The sequence below is a fragment of the Ascaphus truei genome, chromosome 3 (genome assembly GCF_040206685.1).
Source record: "Ascaphus truei isolate aAscTru1 chromosome 3, aAscTru1.hap1, whole genome shotgun sequence".
In the NCBI taxonomy this organism is placed as follows: domain Eukaryota; kingdom Metazoa; phylum Chordata; class Amphibia; order Anura; family Ascaphidae; genus Ascaphus; species Ascaphus truei.
In genome coordinates, this window is record NC_134485.1 from 401,212,762 (window position 1) to 401,230,892 (window position 18,131).

An 18,131-nucleotide genomic window follows, 5' to 3' on the forward strand; every position below is an offset into this window, starting at 1 on the left:
AATACATTTACTTGCCACATTGTAAGGTTAAGCACAGGTTAAACACATCCCTATTATACAGCAAATTAAATGAGGTAATTAGATCACAATTTAGCACCTTTAACTGAACATATCACCCAACCCATTGATTCATTTATTTTGAAGCAGTAGATGCCACCAAGGTCTATTTTTCATATACAGATGCAGCCGACGTTATTGCAACTCACGGTGTGTTCCCACGGGGGAAATAGCGCAATAACTCTGCCCCTTCCTGCCATGTGACCGATTCAAAACACTTCTACCTCTGGTGCATTGTGTATGTAGCTTTGTAGTGCGCCATGGGTTGCATTAATATTGGATACATCTATATAGACCAACTGAAGTGTTGGGTCTGTAATTATGGTGAAAATAAGTAGCGGTATACAAATGTCTGTGCAGAAATGTTACAAAATTAGCAATATTGCACCAATTTCCCCATTTTGTACAGAATGTCACCAATTTTAGAAGAATTTAGCGAAAATGGCAGTATATTAAGTGTCAGGTAACCCTGCATATTGACTTTTAATGCTTGCAAACCTTTGTGACAAAACGGTCACATTTTGCCTGGTTCAAAACTTTGAAAATGTTTCACACCCCCACCCCCCCAAAAAATAGACTCCTTAATAGGAGTGAGAGAAAACGTTTGAGAGGGTGATGTTCCTGCCGGCTGTGACAGTTGTGCAAGTAACTTACAGTATGTACAGCTTTGCGTATGAGGAAGATAAAAGGTGACAGTCATTAGCACAAACAGTTCAGGGACAATAAAAAGCCTTCTGGGCCCAATGGAACTATCACAGTGACCAACAAAAGACGAAGCCCCCAATGCTCCATCCAATATGATACATTATTTAGTACATTGCTGTGTGTTTTTTCTCTGTTTGTTCTTCTCATAAGTATGGGTCATTTAGTGTAATCCTTTGGCCAAACAATGTCATGCCTGCAACCACGTCAACAAGAAGAACAAACAGAGAACAGACAGATAGAAATGCATGAAATCATGTGTCACATTGGGGCTTCTTTGCCTTTTGTTGTATACATTAGGCCACTATCCCAGTAACACACATATATACATAGTAAGAAATTTTATTTTTCTTACAATATTCAAACATATGAATGAATGCTTACAGGGCAATAGTTGAAATGATGTCTTACAAAGATAAAAGAGATGTGTTTTAACATTGGAATGAGTTTGAAAGTTCTTCCTATATTCAATTACATGTGAAGTATTTTAAGTAAAAGAGGTGTTGTTAATCTATTCTAACAAGCAGAATTGACACAAAAGGTCATACTATGGTTTTAAGTTGCTTAAACTACTTTATTGACACTGAGTGATTATTGACAACTGTAGGTCCTAGCTGAGAGAAGAGGCTGTGACAGACAGTTGCCATTTAACCACTGATGATATGCTGAAGTAACCATTTCAGACAAGAATTTGAAGTCCCTTATATGTTCACAAGGAGATATTATGACATCAGTGGATAATGACAGTTAGGATAATATTTAACATACAGAACACCTACAAGCTCATATTGAACCCCCCAAATAACCACAACATATATATATAAGCGTATAAGTTTCACAGAGGAGTGCTACTGAGCATGGCAATATATATATTTAAAACCAGAGACATAACATAAAACACAGACAAAGCTCAGTGCACATCCTGAAAAACTTATACACGGTACAGTGCCTAAATATACATGTATAAATAACTAATAAATAAAATGGTCTTTTAGTTTAACATTTTGGCCAAATTGTTGTAAGCCCTTGAGCCAAACGCACGGCAGACCACGTTCAAGGGTCCCTAACACTAATATAGATTCTTAATAACCTGTGCATTGCCAGGAAGAATGATTTATAATAAATCTGTCAAAATTAGTTGCAAAAGTTCTAAGTCTGATTGAAGGTTTTATTAACCTGTACCTTACCAGGAAAAGCACTCTGTAATAGATTTGTCACAATCACACTGCAAGCAAGCAAGTTCCCCTGATAGTGGGAGATGCCATGGAGTGAGCTTTTAACCATTAAAATGTGGGAGGGAGTGAGCTTCAATTAGGTAGGAGGTTGCCACCCTCCAATCAGCTAAGACTAGCTGAACAAGAATAATATTTAGTTAAGATAGCTGACGGGGTGGTTTTATCTAGATAAATTGACAGCAGTTAGGCTTAGAGAACGGGAGGCTGAGAGACAAGAAAGGAGACCAGGAGGAGAGAATGATAACATCATGAAGAGAAAGACGTGTTAATATCTGGAGAGGATACCAACAGAAAGCAACTATGTGCAACGATTCTTAAGAATATCATAATTTGGAACGTCATCATTGCCATTCTTACTATTTTTGCATGCAAGTAATTATTTTCAAAATAAACATTTAGTTTTTCTGTGCAATGACAAGAATGCCGAGTTCTGCTATGCTGCAGTAAATCTATAGAAAAGACATACAGTACATATACATATTAGTGGGATTGGCTTTTGAGCTTGCTATATTGCTGTGTAAAGCTAACTTGACAGCTAAAGCTGTGTATACAGTATTATATATGCAGTGAACATACAGTCATGTGAAAAAGAAAGTACACCCTCTGAATTCCATGGTTTTACATATCAGGACATAATAACAATCATCTGTTCCTTAGCAGGTCTTAAAATAAGTTAAATACAACCTCAGATGAACAACAACACATGACATATTACACTGTGTCATGATTTATTTAACAAAAATAAAGCTAAAATTGAGAATCTATGTGTGAAAAACTAAGTACACCGTATGATTCAATAGCTTGTAGAACCACCTTTTGCAGCAATAACTTGAAGTAATCGTTTTCTGTATGACTTTATCAGTCTCTCACATCGTTGTGGAGGAATTTTGGCCCACTCTTCTTTACAACGTTGCTTCAGTTCATTGAGGTTTGCAGGCATTTGTTTATGCACAGCTCTCTTAAGGTCCCGCAACAGCATTTCAATCGGGTTGAGGTCTGGACTTTGACTGGGCCATTGCAGTACCTTGATTCTTTTCTTTTTCAGCCATTCTGTTGTAGATTTTCTGGTGTGCTTGGGATCATTGTCTTGTTGCATGACCCAATTTCGGCCAAGCTTTAGCTGTCGTACAGATGGCCTCACATTTGACTCTAGAATACTTTGGTATACAGAGGAGTTCATGGTCGACTCAATGACTGCAAGGTTCCCATGTCCTGTGACTGCAAAACAAGCCCACATCATCACCCCTCCACCACTGTGCTTGACAGTTGGTATGAGATCTTTGTGCTGATATGCTGTGTTTGGTTTTCACCAAACGTGGCGCTCTGCATTATGGCCAAACATCTCCACTTTGGTCTCGTCTGTCCAAAGGACATTGTTCCAGAAGTCTTGTGGTTTGTTCAGATGCAACTTTGCAAACCTAAGCCGTGCTGCCATGCTCTTTTTAGAGAGAAGAGGCTTTCTCCTGGCAACCCCTTCAAACAAACCATACTTGTTCAGTCTTTTTCTAATTGTACTGTCATGAACTTTAACATTTAACATGCTAACTGAGGCCAGTAGAGTCTGGGATGTAACTCTTGGGTATTTTGCAATTTCTCTGAGCATTGTACAGTCTGACCGTGGGGTGAATTTGCTGGGACATCCACTCCTGGGAAGATTGGCAACGGTCTTGAATGTTTTCCACTGTTGAATAATCTTTCTCACTGTAGAATGATGGACTTTAAATTGTTTGGAAATGGCCTTATAACCCATCCCAGATTGATGGGCAGCAACAATTGCTTCCCTAAGATCATTGCTGATGTCTTTACTCCTTGGCATTGTGTTAACACACCTGAATGCTCCAGACCAGCAAACTACTAAAACTTCGGCTTTTATAGAGGTGTTCACACTTGCTGATGATCAATTATTAGAGGGCATTTGATTAGCAGCACCTGTCTGCTACTTAGCATCTTATTCCTATGGAAGCATTAAGGGTGTACTTAGTTTTTCACACATAGCTTTTCCATTTTGGCTTTATTTTTGTTAAATAAATCATGACACGGTGTAATATGTCATGTGTTGTTCATCTGAGATTGTATTTACCTAATTTTTAGACCTGCTAAGGAACAGATGATTGTTATTATGTCCTGATATGTAAAACCATGGAATTCAAAGAGGGTGTACTTTCTATTTCACATGACTGTATATTACAAGTGAACAATGAAGGATATAGAGGGGGGCACAACCCTATCCTACATGCTGAGAGCCATCATCCTTGTATGATTCAGTCTCTTCCCTTACTCGCAAAATGAGAGGGTCTCGCGAATTACAGGCAGCACTGAGAAATCGGGTCTAGCAGTCACCGATTTACGTGACCGCTTTGGGAGACGTGGCTATATATATCACACCTTGGCAGAGATATTGCTACCCTCAAGCCTAAAAGAATCTCTGAACCCATTATTTTTCCAAATAAACTTAATCAGACTAGTGGATTCCTCTGAAAGACGATACAAAGGACAGGTACCTCGATTGCATTCATAACTCTTTATTTATACAAGTTTCACTAGAGCCTTTCAACATGTGAAGTGTATTTGCTTTGTTTTTCCACTTCTAGTTCTTTTCTCCTTTATCTTTTGAGATCATTTTAATGGATACCGTGCTTACTTTCCAATCTTGGGCTTAACAGTTTTGTTTGGACCATATTGTGGTTCATTAATCCATATATAAATGTAGATCACAATTATAATGACATTACCCACTTTTTTAGAAATGTTGGGATGTATTTTATCCCTTGGGATTGATTCTTTGATATTGGGGGTTATATGTTTGTCATTCTGTGTGGATTGTACGTGTCTGTTAGCTTATAAGATCTGTGAGCCTCTGCCATCATCTTTTTAGTCTGCACACAGCTCGGAGCTTGTTAGCAAGCAGCTTGTTTATCCTTTGCCTAGTAAAATCTTACGTCATCACGTTGGTCACCGTGTTACAGACATGTGCAGAGGAGTTTTTAATTCAGGAAGGGTTTTTGGGGAGTGCACCTGAAATGTCATGGGGGGTTTATTAGGAAGGTATTTAAATGCTTGTTGTGTCTCTCTTCATTGTAGCCGTCACCTTGATAAAGGTCACATGCTACAACCGATTAGGCGGGTTTCTGGCTAATAAATGATTTTTTGTCATACTAATTTATTGGGCCACTCAGGAAGGCCTTTCTGAGCAGGAGAACTGGCATTACTTTATTTTCTATTCTCGTGGAATAAGTGTGCTTGGGGAAACACGAATTTTCCACTATATCATTAAAGTGGAGCCAGGATACTGAGGGGACTATGGGGGTCATGCACTAAGCAGTGATAAGTGCTTTTAAGTGAGATAAAAAGCCATTATAGCGTGATATTGCCTGCTGTGAGATTCACAAAACAGTGATAAGTCTTTTAAGTGAAATAAATGCCTTTATAGCGTGTTACTGTCTGCTATGAGATTCACAAAGCAGTGATAAGTGCTTTTAAGTGGGAAAAAATGCCATTATAGCCCGATACTGCAGTGTTATCACTGCTTTGTGAATCTCACAACAGGCAGGATCACGCTATAAAGGCATGTATCTCACTTAAAAGCACTTATCACTGCTTTGTGCATAGCACCCAGAAAACCCACTTATCACTGCTTAGTGCATGACCCCCTATGTATTAAAGTCTCCAAAACTGGAACCAAACATTGCAATGTATTTACTACAGCCAAAAAATATATAATTGTTTCCTATAGGACTATATTCTATGATAAATATGGTACAATGATTTTGCTCAAAATATGCAGACAGGGGACTTTAATACATAACCCGTCACTCTTAGCTGTGAAACAAAAATGTTGTTTTCTCTTTCACTTCAATGCTCTATTGTATGCTAAAAAGGGTCTAACCAGTTTCACCTTGGTTCATTCCTACAAATTGCTCAATGTTACAGAAACAGGTTGAGCCAGTATATTTTTAGATGGATCTCTTTGTATTCTGGGTAATAAATAATCCTAGATTGCAGTGCGAACAGATCTGCCTGAGATTGTCCATGTGTGACCTTGGTAGTCATCTCATTATCATGAATGAAAAACATTAGAAGAGGAGTCCCTCCTATCTCACGTTTGAGGAATTATACCCAAATCTGATGTCTGACTATTTTTAAAGCCTTTTTAAAGTTAGTTTGTACACACGGTGAGGCAAGTCTTGGGAGGGGTTTAATTTCCTCTGGCTACTCCCTTGTCTGACTGCAGTGTTCAGCAAAAACCAGAGGCTCCCTCACCTGCTATCTTTCCCTGGCTCCCAGACAATACAAAGGGTGGGATAAAAGTAAAGAAAAAACTTACTGTAATTGCAAAATACTTCCCCCATGCAGAGGACACTAAGACATGTCATTTGTACCCAATTTCCAGATAAAAGAAAATAAATCTTTACTTTTTGTATGGATAGATAAATTCAAGATGGTCAATTTGATTGTAAAATAATTTGTGAAAGGTTATTCTGTCAGCCATAAGGGATTGCACTTTTAAAGATTGGCTCAATTGCCTTTTCAGTAGTGGCACTGTACTTCAATTTAGAGAAAAACAATCATTTAAAAGGGACAGTTATACTGCAGAATTATTTTGATAACTTTATCATAAATGAAGCATTAAGCATGTCTCTTTATACCGCATGTAGTATTTGTTTCCCTTCATTGTTATGCTTCACCATAAAAGATAACAGATTTAAATATTTATGTTTTCTGAGTGTAAATAATGGATGGTGTTGCTTTTCAAAGAAAGGCATTGTTGGGGTGTGCATTAAATAGATGGGCATCACTTCATTTGTATGGACAATAAAAAAGGGGAAGGGGGAGTAAGAGAGGGACGGGGAGTAATAGAGGGAGGGGGAGAGGTGAGGTTGTAATAGAGGGAGGGGGAGAGGTGAGGGTGTAATAGAGGGAGGGGGAGAGGTGAGGGTGTAATAGAGGGAGGGGGAGAGGTGAGGGTGTAAGAGAGGGAGGGGGAGAGGTGAGGGTGTAAGAGAGGGAGGGGGAGAGGTGAGCGTGTAAGAGAGGGGGAGGGAGAGGTGAGCGTGTAAGAGAGGGGGAGGGAGAGGTGAGTGTGTAAGAGAGGGAGGGGGAGAGGTGAGGGTGTAAGAGAGGGAGGGGGGAGAGGTGAGCGTGTAAGAGAGGGAGGGGGGAGAGGTGAAGGTGTAAGAGAGGGAGGGGGAGAGGTGAGGGTGTAAGAGTTGGAGGGGGGAAATAAATACATGGAGAAGGGACAGGATGAGAGGGGGAGGGTTAGTTTTTAAAGAGCTGTCCTGGTGTCCTGACAACGTTACTAATGTCCTAGTTTTGCAAAGGAGATAAGCAGGGACTGCCGCTCACATACTCCTCTGGCCATAAGGCTGCGGCCAGGCTGCCGCTGCGTGCGCTCATTGTATTGTATGTCTTTATTTATATAGCGCCATTAATGTACATAGCGCTTCACAGTAGTAATACATGTGGTAACCAAATAAATAACAGATAATATAAATAACAGATCATGGGAATAAGTGCTTTAGACATAAAAGTAACATTAAGGAAGAGGAGTCCCTGCCCCGAGGAGCTTACAGTCTAATTGGTAGGTAGGGAGAACATACAGAGACAGTAGGAGGGAGTTCTGGTAAGTGCATCTGCAGGGGGCCAAGCTTTATGTATCATGTGTTCAGAATATCCACAGTGCTATTCTTATGCTTCTTTAAGCAAGTGTGTCTTAAGGTGGGTCTTAAAGGTGGATAGAGAGGGTGCTAGTCGGGTACTGAGGGGAAGGGCATTCCAGAGGTGTGGGGCAGTCAGTGAAAAAGGTTTAAGGCGGGAGAGGGCTTTAGATACAAAGGGGGTAGAAAGAAGACATCCTTGAGAAGAACGCAAGAGTCTGGATGGTGCATAACGAGAAATTAGGGCTGAGATGTAAGGAGGGGCAGAAGAGTGTAAAGCTTTAAAATGAGGAGAAGAATTGAGTGTGAGATGCGGGATTTGATCGGAAGCCAGGAGAGGGATTTCATGAGGGGAGATGCTGAGACAGATCTAGGAAAGACTGATTCTGGCAGCAGCGTTTAGGATAGATTGTAGGGGAGACAGGTGAGAGGCAGGAAGGCCGGACAGCAGGAGGTTACAGTAATCAAGACGGGAGAGAATGAGGGCCTGAGTCAGAGTTTTAGCAGTCGAGCAACAGAAGACAGGGCGAATCTTTGTTATATTGCGGAGGAAAAAGCGACAAGTTTTAGAAATGTTTTGAATGTGAGGGGCGAATGTGAGAGAGGAGTCAAGTGTGACCCCTAGGCAGCGTGCTTGGGCTACTGGGTGAATGATCGTAGTTCCAACAGTAATGTGGAAGGAGGTAGTAGGGCCAGGTTTGGGAGGAAGTATGAGGAGCTCTGTTTTAGCCATGTTGAGTTTAAGGCGGCGGAGGGCCATCCAGGATGATATATCAGAGAGACATTCAGAAACTTTGGTTTGTACAGCAGGTGTAAGGTCGGGTATTGAAAAGTATATTTGTGTGTCGTCAGCATAGAGGTGATAATTAAACCCTAAAGATGTTATTAGGTCACCTAGAGAGAGTGTGTACAGAGAAAATAGAAGAGGTCCCAGGACAGAGCCCTGGGGTACCCCCACAGGGAGATCAATAGAGAAGGAGGAGGTGTAAGCAGAAGAGACACTGAAGTACGATGGGAGAGGTAGGATGAGATCCAGGATAGAGCTTTGTTCCGAATACCAAGAGTATGGAGAATGTGAAGAAGAGGTTGGTCCACGGTGTCAATTGCTGCAGAGAGGTCGAGTAATATGAGCAGAGTGTAATGACCTCTGTCTTTGGCAGCATGGAGGTCGTCAGTTATTTTAGTGAGGGCTGTTTCCGTGGAGTGAGCAGTGCGGAAGCCAGATTGTAGAGGGTCTAGGAGAGAATAGGTGTTGAGAAAATGGAGCAAGCGAGAGAATACAAGACGTTCAAGGAGTTTAGAGGCAAAAGGCAGGAGGGAGACAGGTCGATAGTTAGAAAGACAGGTAGGGTCAAGCTTGCTGTTTTTGAGTAAGACTGTTGCATGTTTGAAGGAGGATGGAAAGGTTCCAGAGCAGAGGGAGGAGTTAAAAATGTGTGTGAGCATAGGGATTATAGTAGGAGCAAGAGGTTTTAGGAGATGGGAGGGAATTGGGTCAAGGGGGCAAGTGGTAGAGGGAGAAGAGGCGATCAACAGCGACACATCCTCCTCTGAGACAGTGGAAAAAGAGTCAAGGAAGGCAGGAGGAGAGTTAGGAAGAAACAGAGGGGATGTTCTGACGTATGGATTCCACCTTTTCCTTAAAATAGTCAGCAAAGTCCTGTGCGGAGATGGAGGAAGGAGGAAGGAGAGGCAGCTGAGGGTGGTTTGAGTAGAGTATCAAAGACAGAGAACAGTCGGCGTTGGTTAGACTTGTGCATGTTGATTAGTGAAGAAAAGTAGGCTTGTTTGGCTTGCGAGAGGGCAGAGTTGAAACAGGATAGCATAAATTTGTAGTGAAGGAAGTCTGCGAGAGTATGAGATTTCCTCTAGAGGCGTTCAGAGGAACGAGTGGAGGAACGCAGAATGCGCATGTGGGAATTTAGCCAGGGTCTAGGGTTAAAAGGGCGGCAGAGAGAAAGTGGGGCATGTAGATTAAGAGAGGAGGACAAGGCAGAGTTGTAGTTCCTGACCAGGTTGTCAGGGTCTGTAGCAAAGCTGAGAGAGGAGAGGGAGATGCTTATGGTGGACTCAAAGTCAGATAAGTGAATAGAGCGCAGGTTTCTGCAGAACCGGGGGGTAGATGGAGGTGGAGAAGGGGAGAAGCGAGATAGAGAATGAGATGAGGTGATGGTCAGAGAGAAGAAAAGGGGAAATGGAGAAATCAGAGAGAAGTTTTTAGTGAAAACCAGGTCTAAGTAGTGGTCATGCTTGTGGGTGCTGGCTGCAGTCCACTGTTGAAGGCCAAAAGAATATGTTAGAGAGAGAAAGCGGGAATCCCAAGGGAGAGAGGTGTAATCAATGTGCAGTTGAAGTCCCCAAAGAGAAGAACAGGGGAGTCTGAGGAGAGAAAGAAAGAGAACCAGGATTCAAAGTGAGAGAGAAAGGCAGAAGTGGGATGAGTAGAGGTAGGTGGCGATAGATGACCGACACATGGACAGGGAGAGGAGAGAAGATCTGGAAAGTGTGAGCCTCAAAATCAGGGAAAAGCAAGAGATGGAGAAATAGTAAGGGTTCGGTAACGGCAGAGGAGAGCAGGAGCCCCATGCCTCCACCCCTGCCATCAGTGCGCGGAGTGTGGGAGAAGGAAAGGCCACCATACGAGCAGAGCAGAGTCAGACAGAGAGCCAGGTCTCAGTTATAGCAAATAGGAGCAGAGAGTGAGAGAGAGAAAAGTCATGTACAGAGAGGAATTTGTTAGAAAGGGAGCGAACATTCCAAAGGGCACAGGAGAAAGGGAGAGAGGAGGGAGGGTGGCAGGGGATGGGTATGAGGTTGGAGGGGTTGACACCAGAAGGAATAGAGGTTGCAATTGGCAGGCGAGGACGAGCGCATATAGGAATAAGGCAGGGACCAGGATTGGGAGAGATATCCCCATAAGCAAGGAGGAGAAGCATGGATAGAAAGAGGATGTGTGAGGATGATTTGTAGGGGTGTTTTTTAATGCAGGGGATATAGCTGTGTCGTGTCAGAGGACGCAGTTAAGAAAGGAGTTCATGTGAACTGAGAAGGGGCAAAGGAAGGAGAGATGGAGATATATGAATAGTTAGAGACATACTGAGGCTGGTAAAAAGAAGTGCATAATTTGAGAAGAAGTGAAGTCACAGGGAATATAAATGGTTGAGGCAGCATCACAGCAGTAATGATGCAGTCAAGTATAGATGATATCCTCCTTTCCAGCGTAGTACAAATGCGGGAATCAGGGGCAGATGGGGGTGTCCACTTCACTTCTTTTGAACTTCCTTTTAAACTTCAGTTGTTCAGTAGTCCTGAAACTTATAATGGGCCACTTGGACATGGGCTGCAGGCAGACTAGCTGTTCAGACTGGGTTTATATGGGCCTAAAAAGTCACCTGACAGTTTGGTTCTGCCTGCCTAATTAGCACATCTGAGGCACATTGAAACAGATGGTTTTCTACACAGGGTGTTCCCTGCATAGGTGGCAACACTTAATTCAATTAAGAGTTGAAGCAGACAGGATTCAGATATGGGATATTACCTGAGGAGAGAAGAGAGAAGTTGATGTCACCAACTCTCCGAGCATGAGCACTCGGCTGTCCTGCATATTTTTTCAAGCGCAAGCGGGGGGGGGGGGGGGGTCGAGCAGTGACTGGCACTGATAGGTTGCTGAAGGTCATGTGACCCTTCAGCATGCCTAGAAATCTATTTCATCTGTCTCGGCAAGCGCCTAGTGCCCGCACCACGTGAGCGTGACCAGACACATTGCCATTAATTGAACTCAACGCACTAAGCGGCACCGTGGACGCAGCCTAAGGGGTTAGTGATAAGGTGTGTCGGTTAAGTGGTTGTCCAAAAGTGTGTGTGTGGGTAGGTATTTGTGCGGGTGGGTGTGTGTGAGAGAGAATGGAGAGGGAAGAGAGGAGGGAGAGAGTGGTGAGGCAGAGAGAGTAGAGGGGAGAAAAGAGAAGGGTAGCGAGTGGAATAGAGGGGAAGAGAAGGGAGAGGAAGAGGAGTGCAGGCAGAAGAGAGGTGGAGGGATAGAGAGGGGAGAGAGAAGAGAAGGGGGAGAGAGAAGGAGAGGAGAAAGAGGGGAGAGGGCAAACAGACAGGAAAGGAAAAGAGGTGAGAGGCAGAAAAGATGGGAGATGGGAGAGGGAGAAGAGAGGAGAGAACAAGAAGGTAGAAGAGAGGGCAGAGGGAGGGAGTAGAGGGGAGAGTGAGAAGAGAGAAGGTGAGAGCGAAGTGGAGAGAAGAAAGAAGGGAGAGTTAGAAGGAAGGGGAGAGGGGAGATGGAGGATGAGAGAAGAGGATAACATTACAGAATGAGAATGATATTTTTAGTAGTCTTTAAAACTTCTGTAGCTAAGAATGTTTTCAAAACATATATTTAGCTAGATAGAAAAAGAACACAAGTTCATGACCAGTGCTACCAGGTAAAGAACAGGGTTGAGAACAACAAAAAAAAAAACTTCCAAGTGTTGAAGTTATTGATGAACTGTTAATAGTTGTTTGTGTGAACAGACATGTGGGACTACAGTAGGTACACATTGTAGAAATATATTCAAGTGTGGGTGTAGAAAAGGAGTTCTTCTTACTTAATGACCCATGTACAGTATATAGAATGTGACCTGGTCGTGTCCCTTGAGATCAGAGACCACTACGTGAAGACATTAGAACAACTGATCCTTGCAAGGAGGATGATAAAGTAAATGGGAGGGGGAGGGAGATAAGGAGGGCGAGGGGAGCTGTGCTTTCCATCCACCTGCCCCACGTGGCTGTTCACATATATTTAGCTACATCATTTGTCCAAATATTAAATGTACAGGTACATAATGTACAGTTAGCAGATTAGCTATGAAGAAGTTACATCTTTGGACACCATTAACAGTTTGCATACTTTATTTAAATGTAACCAAAAATATATATTACTATTTCAGTTTATATTGCCAACAAGTTATTTTTTAATGTTATTGGTGATAGAAGCAATTTTTTTTTAATGCAATGTCATATTTTGGGGGCATGGGGGTAAACATAACCAATTACGTAAAATTACCTATTTTAGTTTGATTTTCGTGTTGATTTTTTTGGACAGAATTTAGGATTCAATGAATATTATTTTAGGCAGAAAATTTAGGCAGAGAGTACTCTGACGAAGCGCTGTGTACAGCGTGAAACGCGTAAGAGTAGGTTTTATTTTTGTCTGCATCATGTTGTCTTGTGCCCATTAAAGATTTTATCATTAGCACCACGCTGTAGCCCCGGATTACCCTTTATTTCAGTTTATATTGTTATACTGTTCAAGCAGAGGCAAGAAACAGCAAGTACCAGCGTGTGTCGGGAAACACTCTGGAGGATTGCTGTTGCCGGAGGAGCCGATTTGGAGGTGACACGATCTACGTATCTTACATCCGGTTGCGGTCAGCGGAGAACGCCGGATAGCACTGAAGCAGCTGCGTGGTGCACCTTGCCGAGACAGAGCTTGAGATTATCTCAAAAACTGCCTGAATACTAGCCACATTTGTGAGTGTACACTATTATTTGTCCAACCCCATTATATTGTGTAACTATATTACACCAGGAGTGTGCCTGTTTTTTTGTTTTTAAAGATATCCATACAATGACAGAGTTTGAATCAGGGAAACGTGGTTCAACTACCTGTGTCAGCTCCTTCTGACCTTGGAAAAAAGTCACTTTATCATCCTGTGCCTCAGGGCCTAAAAACATAGAATGTAAGCTCATCTGGAAAAGAACTGTGTTTGTAAATATCCTACAGCCGCGGCCCCTTTTAACCTCCTACATACCCGTAAAAATGCAGGGATGTTCTCCGTTTGTCACAGAGTTTTCCGCGCGTCAGCCGCCTTGACGAGACAGCGCTAATGGTGCTTAACATTGAAAGCGCCCGCGGCGCCCAAAACGTCCGAAAACGGCCCGCGTCTGCCCGCAATTTGAAAAATTGCAGGGAAACGGCCGCAGGAGGTTAAAGGCGGCCGTGACTGTATGTACCGTGCTGCGCCCCGCGTGTAATACTGTAATTATGAAGCATTTTGAGTGACATTATTATAAAAGTGAGGATGTAGAGAAATTTGCGTCAGGAATGTGATGGTAGTGCAGGATAGAGAGGAAGACTTGGCAATCGTACAGTATTACTGGTCTTGTGTTTATCAGTTAAACTGTAGCATGCAGGATTTGCCTTTTAGCCAAAGGCAAAGCCTGTGCTGGAGTTCTTGTATTTGTACTTCTGTTCAACTCCTGTTGACCTGCCTGTATAACTCTATTGGTACAGTATATGCCACTTAAAATGTTACATACTACATAGTTACATAGTAGATGAGGTTGAAAATTGACATGCGTCTATTAACTTGAACCTATGCTAAATTTAGACAGATCCTATATCTGTACTTATAGTATATTGATCCAGAGGAAGGCAAACAAAAAATCATAATGAAATATCACCCCCTCATGAGGGGAAAAATAAATTCCTTCCTGACTCCAATAATTGGCAATCAGATTACTCCCTGGATCAACATCCTTCCCATGTCTACTTATTTGGTATATCCCTGTATACACTCCCTTTCTAAAAAGATGTCCAACCTTTTTTTTTGAACAAATCTATTCTATCTGCCATCACAGTCTCTATGGGTAATTAATTCCACATGTAGCTGGATTAGAAGAGGGACACTTTAAAGTACGCAATAATGCCAACTCCTGCAATGCTGCTTACCCTCTGTCTCTAAATATGTGTCTAAGGCATTACCCGATTACAGACACATGATAATTACCACCAGTCATAGGGTTGCCAGATGTCCAGTATTGAACTGGACTGTCATGTATTTTGATACTCTGTCCAGTAAAAAAAAATTGAGGTAACATTGGACATGTATGTGTGCCGGTTTTACGTCTCTGGACAGTGACCTGACCAACTTGGGCGGTCGCGGGATGTCCTCGATCAGGGAGAGAACTGGGCTGTTGCTAGGGGGCTGGGCAGCTTCCTCCTTCCAGATTGCCTGCTGCTGGGTAATGCAGCCAATCAGGAGGAGGAGTCAGGAGCCTGGGCCAAGGAGAGACAGAAACAGCATGGAGCGGTGAGGTGTGTATGTGTGTGTGTCGAGCACATCACAGCTGTCACCATTGTGTCCAGTATTTTTGGAGAAGCCAGCTGGCAACCCTAACCACCAGAGGCACAAAGAACAAATGTGTATGTTAATTGTAATGAGACAGTTCTGTTGATCTAATATTGTTGAAATTAACATATTATTGAAATGGATGACATTGATGAAATGGACTGGGGGGTCTCTGGATGAGGTTGCTGACAGTGTGTAGAATCCATTTTGTCTGTCATTTCATATCTCAAAATCCAGTTCTGTGAGAAAGAATGCGTGTTTGTATGAAAGGATGAGTTTCGCTGACAGTAGATTTTCACTTTGTGCTTATGGCTCAATGCCCAGAACTATACTGATACAAATAAGAATTAGACATTCTATTGTTGCACAGAAGTATAGCGATAAGATGTACCCTGACGTGCTTTGTTGTTGTTGTTTTGATGTACCCTGACATACTTTGTTGTTGTACAAAGTTGTTTTTAAGCAGTTGTTACTAATGTTTAGTGACCTTTAAAATGATAGGCTTAGAATATGGAGTAGCCTGCGTAATCACCGAATGTATGCGTCACGTCATCATAATCTGCCTATTAACTAATGTTAGACTATCAATATGAAAAGTGTATATAAAGCCTGCTTGGGACTTCCCCTAGCAGAGTCTACGATTTGATTTTCGCTTATGATCATATTCTATGCTGTTAGGCAATAAACTACTCATTATCCAAGTGCCCGTGTTTACTCTTATCTATGTGCATTTGCAAACATCGACAGTTCTCATACAGTACCTGTTATAGCAGTTGATATTGCTAATATTCAAACACATGGGACACCATTTGCAGCAGAAGGGGTTAACACGATAAACTAATGAATATGCAGAAGGCAATTGTTCATCCAGTCTTTCGTTGTTTAGGGTTGGGAAATTCAGGGAAGCAAAATCTGAAACTCTCCACCCCAACTCAAACCGCAAGCAGCTCAGATCTATGGGCCTGGATCTGAGGCACAAATAAAACACCTTGTTTCTGCCTTTCATTTGGGTTAACTGTAGAGGGCCCTGTCTCCTGCTGAACCCTTTTCCTCTGACACCTGGGGTTTGCTTTAAAAGAGGAGACAGTACCAATAGGAGAAAGGAAGCCTCTGATATACAGTTAACTCCTGTGGATCCTATATCTCCCTCACACATCCATTTCTCACCAACACCACACTCTCTGCCCCTCACACCGCTTTCTGCCCCCAATGTCAGTCTCCACCCCCAATATCACGGTCTCTTCCCAACATCACGCTCCAACCCTCTTGTCAATTTCTTCCCCCCCACCAATGTCACTTCTTCCCCCCCCATCACTCGTTACCCTCCCTATGTCACTTCCTCTCACCTCCCCCATCTTTTCACTCTAGCGGAATGGGACATTTCACCGCGACCAAATGACCTCCGGCGTTCCGCCACTGGAACCTCCACCGCCAGCCACTTCTAAGATAAGTTTTACTACTGGTTAGGGGGTTAATTTAAGGGTTTTTAGCGATGAGGGTGGGGGGTTCATTTAAGGGGTTGTAGTAGTTTGGGTAAGGGGTTAATTTAAGTGGTTTTAGTGGTTAGGGTAGGGGGTTAGTGGTTTTAGGGTAAAATCTTCGGGTAGGGGGTTTTAGGGTGAGGGATTAGGGTAGGAGGTTTTAGGGCAAGGGTTAAACATAGGGACTAACCTTAGTGAAGCAGCCGAGCATCCTGGCGGCGGGTGAGTAGCAGCAAAAGGCCGACGGTCATTTGGTCACAGCGGAATGGCCCTGACCAAATGTCCTAGACCAGGGAAAATATCCACCCGGAGTTGTTTTATTTAGGTCATTACAGCAGCATAATTCATTTAAAGAGATATGGGCAAACAACAATTAATTCTAAAAACAAAAAAACAATTGGACTGATTGATATACAAGAAGCATTTTACGTGAAAATGTTACTTTCATTGGTAAAAATGTTTTGTTGCACTTTTAAAGGGATACCTATAAGAGAACCTGGTTTAATTCCCGGTGTCGGCTCCTTCTGACCTTGGGCAAGTCACTTTATCTCCCTGTGCCTCAAGCACCAAAAACATAGATTGTAAGCTGCACGGGGCAGGGACTGTGCCTGCAAAATGTGTCTGTAGAGTGCTACATAAACTATACAAGAAAAAAAAAAAAACCTGACATTTAACATTAAGTAGGATTTACATTAGTATTATATCTGATCGTCTGATAAAATTGACCGTAAAAAAACTGAACATACAGTAAATGATAAAAAAAAAAAAAAAATCAATAGCGTGTTTAAGAAACAATGGGGGGAGGAGCGGCTTCACAATGCTCCCATTATGGGTATTGTAGTTCAGTGCACATTACCCGCATTCAAGTCAATGACAGTTAACACTGATCTAGCCAGTTCTAAGCTTTTTGTGAATACCCACCATTGTTTCTTTTTAATACTGAAAACTTATAAATAACCAATTGGTCTAAACACGAATGGTAACAGTCATAATTCTCAGAAGCGCTAATGGATGTTTATAGGAAGCATTGAGGCTCAGCCATGTGGCTATTTCATAACACAAAACTACAAGTAAAGAAAAAAAATTAATCATTTATTTTTTTGTTGAGGTGGAATATAAAATAAATTGTAACATACCTCTAGATTTCTGAGTTCATATCACTCTTCACACTTGTAGTTTAACTCTCAACTTTGCTTTTTTTTCTCTATTCGTCTGTTCCTCACTGTTCTGTAACGTAACAGCTTCAAAGTAAAAACAACATGTGCTGTACCGACTGTGAAACTGAGCAGCACTGTGCTGAAGGGACTGTGGTGTTTGTTGAAAGCAGACCAGTTTGGTAAGCATGGGCTTTACTTACTGTAGATGTCACAGTGTAACCGACTGCTCAATGCCAAAGCATGCTAGTGCTGTCGTGATGATGTCACAAGATAACTTCAAGGTATGAAGTATAAACTCAAAAAGTAGTATCTTTAAAAGCAAGCTCACAGTATTATAAAGCCCTGTTTAAAACAAAGCATTTAGATGTAATTTTAAATTATAATGTAGCCTTGTGCTCTAGGGATGTGTCCATTGTTAGATTTCAAGAAATTCTATAAAATTATAAGGTTATGTACAGTATTTTTCATTTTGTATGGCTTTTCAAGTTCCACGCACCTTCCAGAAATGCGTCTACAGTATGTGATTGCTTTGTGTAGTGAATGTATGGCCACAGGCCCGCAACCCACCCACTGATATACAGCAGAAGCTGAAGTCCTATTTTTACATTCCAACCCATCCATCGTTGCCTGGTTCACTTGACGACACAAGGGCAGACTGCATAGCAGCTCTTGTGACATTAAGTGCAAATACTAAGGAAAGCCAAAAGGTTAATCCTTCCTC

The 18,131-nt window shown here is 42.2% G+C and overlaps 1 protein-coding gene across 3 annotated transcripts in view; it reads right to left on the reverse strand.

The window, feature by feature from the left end:
- Positions 1-17,528, reverse strand: part of NAALAD2 (N-acetylated alpha-linked acidic dipeptidase 2) — a 204,324-nt gene extending 186,796 nt beyond the window's left edge. The window contains exon 1 of one of the 3 annotated variants that reach the window (XM_075592544.1): positions 17,390-17,528. The gene's annotated coding sequence lies outside the window, so the exon portion shown is untranslated. Of the gene's footprint in view, positions 1-1,945; positions 2,034-17,389 lie in introns of those variants that run through there. The other 2 variants (XM_075592542.1, XM_075592545.1) reach the window with 2 other exon arrangements.
- Between the last annotated feature and the right edge of the window lie 603 nt (positions 17,529-18,131).